This window comes from Chelonia mydas, chromosome 24, assembly GCF_015237465.2.
Source record: "Chelonia mydas isolate rCheMyd1 chromosome 24, rCheMyd1.pri.v2, whole genome shotgun sequence".
NCBI classification, from domain to species: Eukaryota; Metazoa; Chordata; order Testudines; family Cheloniidae; genus Chelonia; species Chelonia mydas.
In genome coordinates, this window is record NC_051264.2 from 14695927 (window position 1) to 14707583 (window position 11657).

General features: G+C 60.8%; 1 non-coding gene across 1 annotated transcript; it reads right to left on the reverse strand.

Moving 5' to 3' along the window:
- Nucleotides 1-6673: 6673 nt before the first annotated feature.
- On the reverse strand, nt 6674-6864 carry LOC114022630. Its single transcript, XR_003566657.2, has one exon. It is a non-coding gene; the product is annotated as a U2 spliceosomal RNA (small nuclear RNA).
- Nucleotides 6865-11657: the final 4793 nt, after the last annotated feature.

An 11657-nucleotide genomic window follows, 5' to 3' on the forward strand; every position in this document is an offset into this window, starting at 1 on the left:
TGGGTGGGGAATGGTTCCCTGCTAGGGGGCACCAGCTCTATCTGGCTGCTCCAGGCTGGCTTGGCCTGTGGTTCTGCCTGGACCATCCTACCCTCCCTTGTGCCCTGCCCTGGGGGCCAGTAAAGATGGCCCTGTCCCGGGCACCTGAGCCCAGGGGTTTATTCCTGTGCTGAGGTAGCAACAGCCCCTGCTGCATCTTCCTTGCCTGTCCTACCCAGCGCAGCCCACTTGGGGCAGGCAGGGATCCCATCCCTGAGCTCGCCGCCCTGGCTGCGGCCATCCCCTCCTTGGCAGAACCACCTCTGAAGCCTTTGGGGGGGTTTGGGGGCAACTTTGTCCTTATCCCTCTTCCATGGAGAAACTGAGGGATGGAACAGGGAGAGGTGAGTGGCCTGAACCCAGGAGCCCTGGCTCCCAGACTCACCCTCTCCCCCTTCCTGTTGGAAATCAAGTGGAGAGAAGCTTTGCTGGGGGGGACCCCCAGCTAGGAAGTGGGGGTAGACCGCACCTATCGGTGGGGGGCAGGAGGCCCCTCTCAGGCTGATCCCTCTGACTTCCTCAGACCGGGCCCTGGGAGTGTCCCAGAGCTGGCCACCACCTGAGTGATTTGCAGGGGGGAAGGAGGGTGCCAGCACTGTACCCATCTCCTGGGAGCTGACGGGGTCTGGAGTACCCTCAGCTGGTTGGGGGGACATGGGCTCCCGCTGCCCCGTGCTGGCTGATAGCATATGCAGGCTTTGGCTGATCCCCAGGACAAAGCCCCGCAGCACCCTGCAAATCAAACAATTCCCCTGGCCACAGCTAAGATGCTGCTGGCCAGGGAGCCAACGAGATCCCACTGTCATTGCCAAGGCTGCTAATTCCCCTCAGCTCAGTCGCAGCCCGGCTGGTTAAAACATCCTCTTGCCGGACTGTGCTTAACATGGCCGCAGAACCGAGTGCGGAGGACCGAGCAATCTCTGGGTGCAGCAGCTTTCGTCCAGCAGGCCCAGACCTTCCCAGGCATTTTGGTGCCTCGCTGCCCCTGATTTCCAGGAATGACGGTGGATCCATCTGAATAGCCCTTGTTATTTCCTTGCTGGCTCTGGGACCCCCCCTTTCAGCCCCCCTTTTGCACCCCGCTGTACAAACCGGCTTTAAGCCCCGGCTTTCCCTACTGAGGAACAAATGTAGTAGCCCAGCATGATCGCAAAGCCCTAGAATCCTGGAGACTATCAAAGTGGCTCTGATCCCGAGAAACGTCTTCCCTGCCCCTTCTCTAAATATCGAAGGCTGCCCCCAAAATCCAGCTGGGTCTCGGCCATGGATCTTGTTCCCTTGATGCCAACGGGTTTTTGGTTTGATGCAGGGCACGAGATTCCCAGCTTCCTGGGCCACTGGGCTCGGAAGGGAGCGAGGAAAAAGAGCAAGTGAAAAAAAATAACCAGCGAGAGAGAAAAGAGTGTGAAAGACAGAGAAAGAAATAAAGGGAGAGGAAAAACATTAGAAAGTGAGGGAAAGAAAGAGCATGGAAGGTAGAGGGGGGAAAAAGGAAGCAAGAACCTGCAAACTACAGAAGGAAAGGAACAAAAAAGAACAAATGAACAAACAGGAGCGCTAGATAAAGCTAGAATGGGACAGTGACAGAAAGGACAGACTGACCTGTTAAGCAAGGTTCCATCCCAGATTCTCCATGTTGGGGGCACAGGCCCTCCCACTTCCCTTCTGGCTTGAGATCCTTTCTCCTCTGCTTTGGTTGACCATCCATAGGTGCCCCATGCTCCCCAATCCTGACCACCTTCCCACACGCTCGGGAATGGGTAGGGGGAGGCATCTTCCTTTGCAGGACTCCGGCTGAGCACCGCCGTGGGTGTCTCTCCCTGGGGCGGTTTCATTTGGGTTGGGTTATTTAAGCTCAGCCCTGAGAGTCTGTGTGTGTGGGGGCGTTTGTGGAGCCGGGGCGCGCACCAGAGAGAGGAACTGAATGCAGCCCAGCACCAGCTGGAGCCCAGATGCCGGCAGCTGGAGGAACATCTCCAGAACCTACTTTGATGGTGTTGTCCATCGCTGCTCCCCAAGGGGGACGGATAAGCGCGGGGGGGCGGGTGTAGTCGCAAACCGCTGCGGCCGGTTTTCTATTGGTGTGATCAATTTTTGTAAAGCCTTTTTTTTTTTTTTTCCTCCCCGTCTTCTTTCGTCGCTAGGGCTGGGCGGCTTTCTTCACTGCCATTGAGCAGCACAAGGGGCTCAGGGCAGAGAATCGGGGAACTTGTGGGGGGGGATATATGGAGGGTCACAGGGGTAAGAATCCCATTTAGCCCTTGCATGGCAATGGCGGTGCCATGGCTTTTAGTATTCAGGTCTATTGATCTGTGGACAGCAGCATCTAAAGAGACCTGGGCAGAAGCAAGGCCCCTGTTGTGCTGGGGGCTGCACAGACACAAGGACAGTCCCTGCCCCAGCTGAGATCAGGGCGCTGTTGGGCGAGGCGAGAGACAGGTCCTGCCCCAAAGAGTTTACAGTCTCCATACCCAAAAAGTGGGAGGAGAAAGAGAGGCCCAGTATCACACAGCAGCACCGAGAACAGAACCCAGGAGTCCTGGCTCCTCCTGCTCTAATTAGTAGCCTCCACTCCCCTCCCAGAGCCTGGATAGAACCCAGGCGTCCTGGCTCCCAAAATGGGCGGGAGTGGGGTCTAGTGGTTAGAGGAAGGGAGGCTGGTTTTCAGGACTCCTGGGTTCCATTCCCAGCTCTCGGGTTAGAGTGGAGCTGGGAGCCAGGACTCCTGGGTTCTTCCCATCCCCCCCTTAACCATCTCACACAGCAGGAGGGGGCAGGGCAGGAAGTGGTGATGGGGTGAAAACTACCAAGTGCAAGGAACCTGTACCAGGAACCAGGTGGTGCAGAAACCACGGCCCCTTCCCCACCTGTAACCCCCCCCTTGGCTGACATTCGATTGTGCCCCCTCAGCCCCCAATCCACCCCCATGTACCCTGGGGGGGCAGAGAATAGCCACAGCACAGTGTGCCTTGGCCACGCCCCCAATCCTCCCCCTACGGGCCCTGGGAGACAGAGAATAGACACCCCCCTCCAACTGAAATTTCTCAGTGACCCAAAGTGTGTGTATAGGAGGGGAATGGGGGGGGTGGCGGTGTGTGAGTGTATGGATTTGTGGACGTTTGTGTGTGAATCGGGTTCTGTAGGGGTTTTGTGTGTGGGCGGGTGTTCGTGTAGCTGTGCAGGTGTGTTTGTTGGTGTGGCTGGATTTGGGTGGGTATTTGGGTACGTTAGTAATAATGTGTGTGTGGGGCTGGATTCATGCATGTGTTTGTGTATGTTTTCAATTGTGTGCGTGCATGCTCTGCTGCCCTCTGCTGGCTGCAGTGACAACCGCTTCTCCACGCATCAACAGCCCCCAGATCGTCCAGTGGCGATTCCCCCATCCTGGAAGGGCTGGCTGGCCTGACCCTTCGCCCGTCTGCAGAGTGTGGTGGGGGCTTCAGCTTGCCCCCTGTGGCTCAGCAGGGTGGAGGTGCGGGGCGCTGGGCTCTGGTGTACCTGGAGGGCAGATCGGGCGGGGCAGGGCCTGTGGTTTCCGTTCCGCGTTGCCTGGTGCTGGATCATTGCACCATCCCCAGCCACACCGCACAGCGCGCCCCGAGAGGGAGTGGGGGGCCTAGCAGATGATCCAGTACCAGGGGGAGAGGATATGTGGTTGGGGGGAGGGAAGGCCTTGGGCTGCACTGGAGGAATGCAGAGCAGGGGTGACACCCCAAAAACCTGCAGCAAAGGGATGGAGAGGGTGGGGTACGTGGATAGAAGAGGCAGCGAGCCTAACATCTAAAAGGGGAGTGGGGTCTAGTGGTTGGGGGGGGCTGGTGGTCAGAATTCCTGGTTTCTATCCCAAGCCCTGGGAGGGGAGTGGGGTCTAGTGATTAGAGTGGGGGCACAGAGAGGGGCAAGTCAGGACTCCTGGGTTCTCTCCCTGGCTCTGACTCTTGTGTAATCCCTCAGCAGTTACCCAATCCGCCAGTGTGTGGGAGCAAGGGGTGGGGCCGGGTTGCAACACGGCCCAGAGTTCCATGTGGCCCCCTTAGTTACTCAACCAGGGGCAGGGTGGGAGATGGCCTGGGAGATCTGCTAAGAAAGGTGCTTCCAGTGGGTTTTTGTGTGGGTCATGCTGCCGCCTGCTGGATAGACCCCTCTAGATCAGAGCCATGGGCCCCTCTAGCCCAGTCTCAGCCCGGGTCTGACCCTGGGAGCCCATCCTCATCTGTCGCCACGGCTATATCTGTTGGTCTCCTGGAAAGGTCCATTCCCATGGGTAGCTGTCCAGTGGCAGTGAGTTCCACAGGCCTCGGCACATGGTGCATGGGGCGAGAGGTCCTTGTGTTGGAAGCAGTGGGAGTGAACTGTGCGGTTATGTCTCTGAGAACGATTGTGAATATTGCGGTGTGTGGAGGGTGATTGTGGCTGGGGTGTGATTGTCCCTCTCTTTTGGGGGTGGGCTAGTGTGTGCCCCGGGTGGGTCGGGGCACAATCTCCATAGGGCCAGCTTGCATGATTTCCCATCATGAACCGGCTCGGTGCTGGTGCCCCCACACGCAGGTGGGCAGTGATGGGCGGGGGGGGGGGCAGATATGATGGATTTGGAAGGTAGCACTTTGGGAAAATCAGTCAAGGCCCTGAGCAGAGCTGGGACACATACACTGTTAGCCTGCAGCACCCAAGGAGGGGAGTAGGGTCTAGTGGTCACAGCGGGGTGGGGGCTGGGCGCCAGGACCCCTGGGTTCTCTCTCTGGCTCTGGGAGCAGAGTGGTGTCTAGAGGTTAGAACAGGGGGACTGGGATCCAGGACTCCTGGGTTCCAGAGTGGTAGCTGTTTTTTCCTGTGTCTCCCTCCCTAGAGATCCCAGCCCAGCCCCCTAGCCGAATGTGAGCGGGGTCGGGGGGTGGGAGGGAGGTTGCCCTGCCACTTCAGAGTCATGATTTGAGCCCCTCCGCCGCAGGGCTCTGACATCACGGAAACACCCCTCTCCATATCTCCAGCCCAAGTCAGAAAGTAGGAGCCTGTCCCCACATGCAGAGGAAACCAGTGGGTTTTTTGGGGGTCTCTGGCAGAGGTGTCCAGAGGGGCTGGACATCCACCAGACCCCCCCCCCCCCATGGCTGCAAGGAGAGACCCCCCCTTCACCCTCCTGGACAGCCCCCTGCTAAGAGGGGCCCAGGGCACCCAGAGAGGTTCAGGAGGTGAGATGGGGCTGCGGTGGCAGGAAGGGGGCAGAACTGGGGGCTGGTGCCGGGTCGGGGGCAGGCTACATGAGGGAAAAACGTGTGGCTTTGTTTAATATTTCCCAAGGCTGTGGCTGGATACAGGTTTTTGGAATGACTTTCGGGAAATATTTTGGGACTCCAGATACCAAACAGACTCCAGATACCAAACGATGGTGCTAAGACGCTCCCCCTGCGCCCCTCGCCCATTACCCCAGGGTCCGAGCCTCTTCCCAACCCGCAGGGTAGTTCTCCTCCCAGGCTCCTGCAAGGGCGGGAAGTGCCACCAGCCCCATTTCCCGGATGGGAGAACTGAGGCCCAGAGAGACTGAGTGATGTGCCCGAGGGCACCCAGGAAGTGTGGGGCAGAACAGGGGGCAGGGACCGGATTCTTTTTTTTCAGGAAGTTTCTGCCATCCCGCCTCCCCACTCTACCCTGCTTCTGGGCTGCTGGGTGGTGCAGGGGAGGGGCCTCGTGAGAAGGGGCGGTTCTGGGGCGGGGCCTAGAGTAAAGGGGCGGTGCGAGGGCGGGGCCTTGCAAGAACGGGCGGGGCATGGGCAGGCCCTGGAGGGGTGGGACTATGTGGGAGCAGGGATGAGGGAAGGGCGGTGTGGGGGCGGGGTTTGGGGAAAAGGGGGAGTGTAGGGGCGGAGTCTTGTGGGAAGGGGCGGGGTAGGGTTTCAGGAGGAAGGGGAAGCACAAGGGGGAAGGGGTAATGGGGGGCTGGAGAATTGGGGAAAGGGGCGGCACGGGGCAGAGACTTGGGGGAAGGGGTGGTGTGGGGGCGGGGATTCGGGGGAAGAGGCGGCATGAGAGCAGGAGATCGGGGAGAAAGTGAAGCGCCTGGGGGGGGGCCCGAGGGCTGGGGAGGGGCAAAGGTTGGGGCTCGGAGGAAGGGGAGCTGCGGGAGGGGGGTGGCCACATTCCGGCGCTGGTGGCCCCCCCCCCTTTTAGGGACCGGTAATTCCGTCGCTCCTGCATGCCCCGCACCCCCAGAAACTCCCCTCCATGCACAGCCCGGCTCTCACTGCCGGGCTCCCCGAGCCGAGTGCAGAAGCTGGGGGGAGCTCACGGCAGGGCCGGGGCAGTGGCTGGATCAGTGGCGGCCGGAGGCGCCGCCCGGGGCCGAGAGCGGGGCGGGGCCGAGAGGGGCAGCGGGGCTGCGGCGGAGCGCGGCACCCAGCGCCTGGGGCGGGGAGACGAGGGGGCAGCGCGGGGCGGGTCCCCTGTCGGGGGGCGGGTTATGCAGATCAGCCGCGTCCGGCGGCAGCGGCGAGAGGAGCCGAGGCAGCTCGTGCGGACAGATAAAGCAGCGGGCGCCGGGGGCGGGGATTGACCCGCTGACCCCCCAGCTCCCGGGAACAGACCCGCAGCCGCACGAGGCAGCTGGGTTTTTCTACCAGCAGGTTCTCCACCCTCCACGGGGAAGGACACCGCGCCCGGCAGCACCGCAACACCGGGCTGATGCGTGGAGCGGACGGAACGAGCTCCTCATCCCGCTCCCTGTCCTAAAATCCGTGGAATAGGAAGCTCTCGCCTGGAGAACACACCGGAGATTAAACGGAGAAGACCAGACACTACACTTGATCTGAGCCATAGGGGCCGAGAAGCGATACCGGGAGCCTGGGACACCGCGCTGCCCTCTCGCTCCCACAGCTGTTCATGTCCCCAGGAGCTACTTTGATAACTTCGTAGCTAAGTGGCAATCACTGCCCCGGAGTGACTCCGATGCGGTCACTCAGCGCGCGAACTCCCCGCACCGGTTTCTGCTCAGACACAGAGAATTCTCTCCGCCCGCGTCCTCGGCTCATCTCGCCGGGCCCCCTGGCTGCCGCCGGACGCGGCTGATCTGCATAACCCCCCCCCCCCCCGACAGGGGACCCTCCCCGCGCTGCCCCCTCGTCTCCCCGCCCCAGGCGCTGGGTGCCGCGCTCCGCCGGAGCCCCGCTGCCCCTCTCGGACCCGGCCCCGGCCGGCGCCTCCGGCCGCCACTGGTCCAGCCACCGCCCCGTCCCTGCCCTGAGCTCCCGCAGCTTCTGCACTCGGCTCCGGGAGCCCGGCAGTGAGAGCCGGGCTGTGCAGGGAGGGGACTTTCTGGGGGTGCGGGGCGTGCAGGGGCGACGGAATTTCCGGTCCCTAAAAATGGGGGGGCCACCCGCGCCGGAATGTGGCCACCCCCCCTCCCGCGGCTCCCCTTCCTCCGAGCCCCCACCCTTGCCCCTCCCCATCCCCCGAGGCCCCGCCCCTTCCCCCGAGTTCCCCCGCGGCGCTTCACTTTCTCCGCGATCTCCTGCCCTCATGCCGCCTCTTCCCCCCAATCCCCGCCCCCGCACCGCCCCTTCCCCCAAGGCTCTGCCCGGTACCGCCCCTTTTCCCTAATTCTCCAGCCCCGTATTGCCCCTCCCCCCTTGTGCTTCCCCTTCTTCTTGAAACCCTGGTCCTGCCCCGCCCCTTCCCCAAGACTCCGCCCCACACCGCCCCTTTTCCCCAAATCCCGCCCTCACACCGCCCTTTCCCCCCATCCCTGCTCCCGCATTGTCCTACCTTTCCAGGGCCCGCCCCTGCCCCGCCTCTTCCTGCAAGGGCCCGCCCCTTCACTCGAGGCCCCGCCCCCGAACCGCCCCTTCCCTCAAAGCTGCGCCGCGTGCCGCCCCTTTTCCCCAATTCTCCAACCCCGCATTGCCCCTTCACCTTTGTGCTTCCCCTTCTTGAAACCCTGGTCCTTTCCCGCCCCTTCCTCCGTCCCCGCTCCCACACAGTCCCACCCCTCCTGGGCCCGCCCTGCCCCGCCTCTTCCTCCAAGGCCCCGCCTCCGGACCGCCCCTTCTCCCGAGGCCCCGCCCCTGCACCACCCAGCAGCCCAGGAGTAGGGCAGAGTGGGGATGCGGGAGGGCAGAAACTTACTGAAGAAAAAGAATCCGGTCCCAGCCCCCTGTTCTGCCCCACACTTCCCGGGTGCCCTTGGGCACATCAGTCAGTCTCTCTGGCCCTCAGTTCTCCCATCCGGGAAATGGGGCTGGTGGCACTTCCTGCCCTCGCAGGAGCCTGGGAGGAGAACTACCCTGCGGGTTGGGAAGAGGCTCGGACCCTGGGATAATGGGCGAGGGGCGCAGGGGGAGCATCTTAGCACCATCGTTTGGTATCTGGAGTCTGTCTGGAAACAAAATATTTCCTGAAAGTCATTCCAAAAACCTGTATCCAGCCACAACCTTGGGAAATATTAAACAAAGCCGCACGTTTTGTCCACCTTCTCTAACTTCTAGACCCCACTCCGCGCCCAGAGCCCGGGAGAGAACCCAGGTGTCCTGGCGCTCAGCCCTCACCCTGCTGTGACCACTAGACCCCACTCCCCTCCCTGGGTGCTGCAGGGGTAACTGTCTCTGTCCCAGCTCTGCTCAGGGCCTGGACTGATTTTCCCAAAGTGCTTCCTTCCAAATCCATCACATCTGCCCCCCTCCCCCCCCCCGCCCACCACTGCCCACTCGCGTGTGGGGGCACCAGCACCGTGCGGGGTTGTGATGGGAAATCATCCAAGCTGGCCCTAGGGAGACGTGTGTGTTCCTGCCGTCCCCTGCTGGCCCGGTTGAGCCCTGCTCTGTGTGTGTGTGTGTGTGTGTGACACTGTGTTTGTATCAGTGTCAATGTGTTGTGGGGCTAACCGGTAGGAAATGGTTTTGCAGGACTTTGTATCCTGTAGCAGGTGACACACAAACACACCACAGCTACCACACAAACACCTCCACACAGCCAGCCATTCAGACACGCTCACGCTCAAAGGGACTCACACAATCCCAAAAACACCTACAGACACTCACACACTCCACATCCAGGGCATACGCTAGCCCACCCCCGAAAGAGAGGGACAATCACACCCCCAGCACAATCACAATCACCCCCACACACACTGGAATATTCACAATCATGCTCAGACACAACCACACAGAGTTCACTCCCAGCGCTCCCAACACAAGGACCTCTCGCCCCACGCAGCCTGTGGCGAGGCCTGTGGAACTCACTGCCACTGGACCGCTACCCATGGGAATGGACCATTCCAGGAGACCAATAGACATAGCCGTGGCGACAGATGAGGATGGGCTCCCAGGGTCTGACCCAGGCTGAGACTGGGCTAGAGGGGCCCATGGCTCTGATCTAGAGGGATCTATCCAGCAGGGGGCACCGTGACCCACACACAAACCCATCGGAAGCACCTTTCTTAGCGGATCTCCCAGGCCATCCCCCACCCTGCCCCTGGTTGAGTAACTAAGGGGGCCGCACGGGACTCTGGGCCGTGTTGCAACCCGGCCCCACCCCCTCGCTCCCACACGCTGGCGGGTTGGTTAACTGCCGAGGGATTACGCAAGAGAGAGTCAGAGCCAGGAAGAGAACCCAGGAGTCCTGGCTCACCCCTTCCACCCCCACCACTCTAACCACTAGACCCGACTCTCCTCCCAAGGCTGGGGGTAGAACCCAGGAATTCTGACCACCAGCCCCGCCCCCCGCCAAACACTAAACCCCACTCCCCTTTTAGATGTTAGGCTCGCTGCCTCTTCTATCCACGTACCCCACCCTCTCCATCTCTCCATCCCTTTGCTGCAGGTTTTTGGGGTGTCACCCCTGCTCTGCGCTCCTCCAGTGCAGCCCAAGGCCTTCCCTCCCCCCAACCACATATCCTCTCCCCCTGGTACTGGATCATCTGCTTGGCCCCCCACTCCCTCTCGGGGCGTGCTGTGCAGTGTGTCTGGGGATTGTGCAATGATCCAGCACCAGGCAACGCGGAACGGAAACCACAGGCCCTGCCCTGCCCCGCCCCACCCGATCTGCCCTCCAGGTGCATCAGAGCCCAGCGCCCCGCACCTGCACCCTCCTGAGCCACAGGGGGCGAGCCGAAGCCCCCACCACACTCCGCAGATGGGCGAAGGGTCAGGCCAGCCAGCCCTTGTAGGATGGGGGAATCGCCACCGAGGTTGATGGTATGGGGGCTGTGACACATGGAGAAGCAGTTGTAGCTGTAGCCAGCAGAGGGCAGCAGAGATGCACACACACAAACATAATTGCAAACATACACAAACACATGCATGAATCCAGCCACACACACACATTCTTACTAACATACACAAACACCCGCACAAATCCAGCTGCACACCAACACAACCCTAACAGATGCAAACACATGCACAAATCCAGCCACACGAACACACACACCTGCACGACCACACCCCCCCACAGCTACACAAACACCCCCACACACACACAACCCCTGCAGAACCCAATTCATACACAAACACTTGCACAAATCTGTACACACACACACCCCCATCCCCCTCCTATAGACACACCTTGGGTCACTGGGACACTTCACACTTCAGTTAGATGGGGTGCCCAGTACCGTGTCTATTCTCTGCCTCCCAGGGCCCATAGGAGGAGGATTGGGGGTGTCGTCGAGGCGCACTGTGCTGTGGCTATTTTCTGCCCCCCAGGGCCCATAGGGGCGGATTGGGGGTGTGGCCATGCTGCCCTGCACTGTGGCTATTCCCTGCCACCTAGGGCTTATAGGGGATGGATTGGGGGCCTCAGCCAAGGGGGGGTTAGAGGTGGGGAGGGGGCTGTGGTTTCTGCACCACCTGGTTCCTGGCACAGGCTCCTTCGAGGATTTGCATTTCTTGGTAGTTTTCACCCCATCACCATTTCCTGCCCAGCCCCCTCCTGCTGTGTGAGATGGTTAAGGGGGGGATGGGAAGAACCCAGGAGTCCTGGCTCCCAGCCCCAGCTGTGCTAACGTACCAGACCCCACTCTAACCCCAGAGCTGGGAATGGAACCCAGGAGTCCTGACGCCCAGCCTCCCTTCCTCTAACCACTAGACCCCACTCCTATCCATTTTGGGAGCCAGGACGCCTGGGTTCTATCCAGGCTCTGGGAGAGGAGTGGGGGCTATTGGTTAGAGCAGGAGGAGCCAGGACTCCTGGGTTCTGTTCTCGGTGCTGCTGTGTGACACTGGGCCTCTCTTTTCCTCCCACTTTTTGGGTATGGAGACTGTAAACTCTTTGGGGCATGGCCTGTCTCTCACTGTGTCTGGGCAGCGCCTGGCCCAACAGGGCCCTGATCTTTTTAGGTGCTGCTGTGGTACAGATCACTGGTCCTGAATACTAAAAGGTATGGCACCACCATTGCCGTGCAAGGGCTAAATGGGATTCTTAACCCTGTGGCCCTCCGTGCACCCTTTCCCCCCAGCTCCCCAATTCTCAGCCCTTAGCCCCTTGTGCCGTTGCCCTCATCAACGGCAGTGCAGAAAGCCACCCAGCCCTAGCGCCAAAAGAAGAAGACAAGAAAAAAAAAAAGCTTTGCAAAAATTGGTCACACCAATAGGAAACCAGCCCCGGCGGTTAGTGACTTCACTTCCCAAAATTAG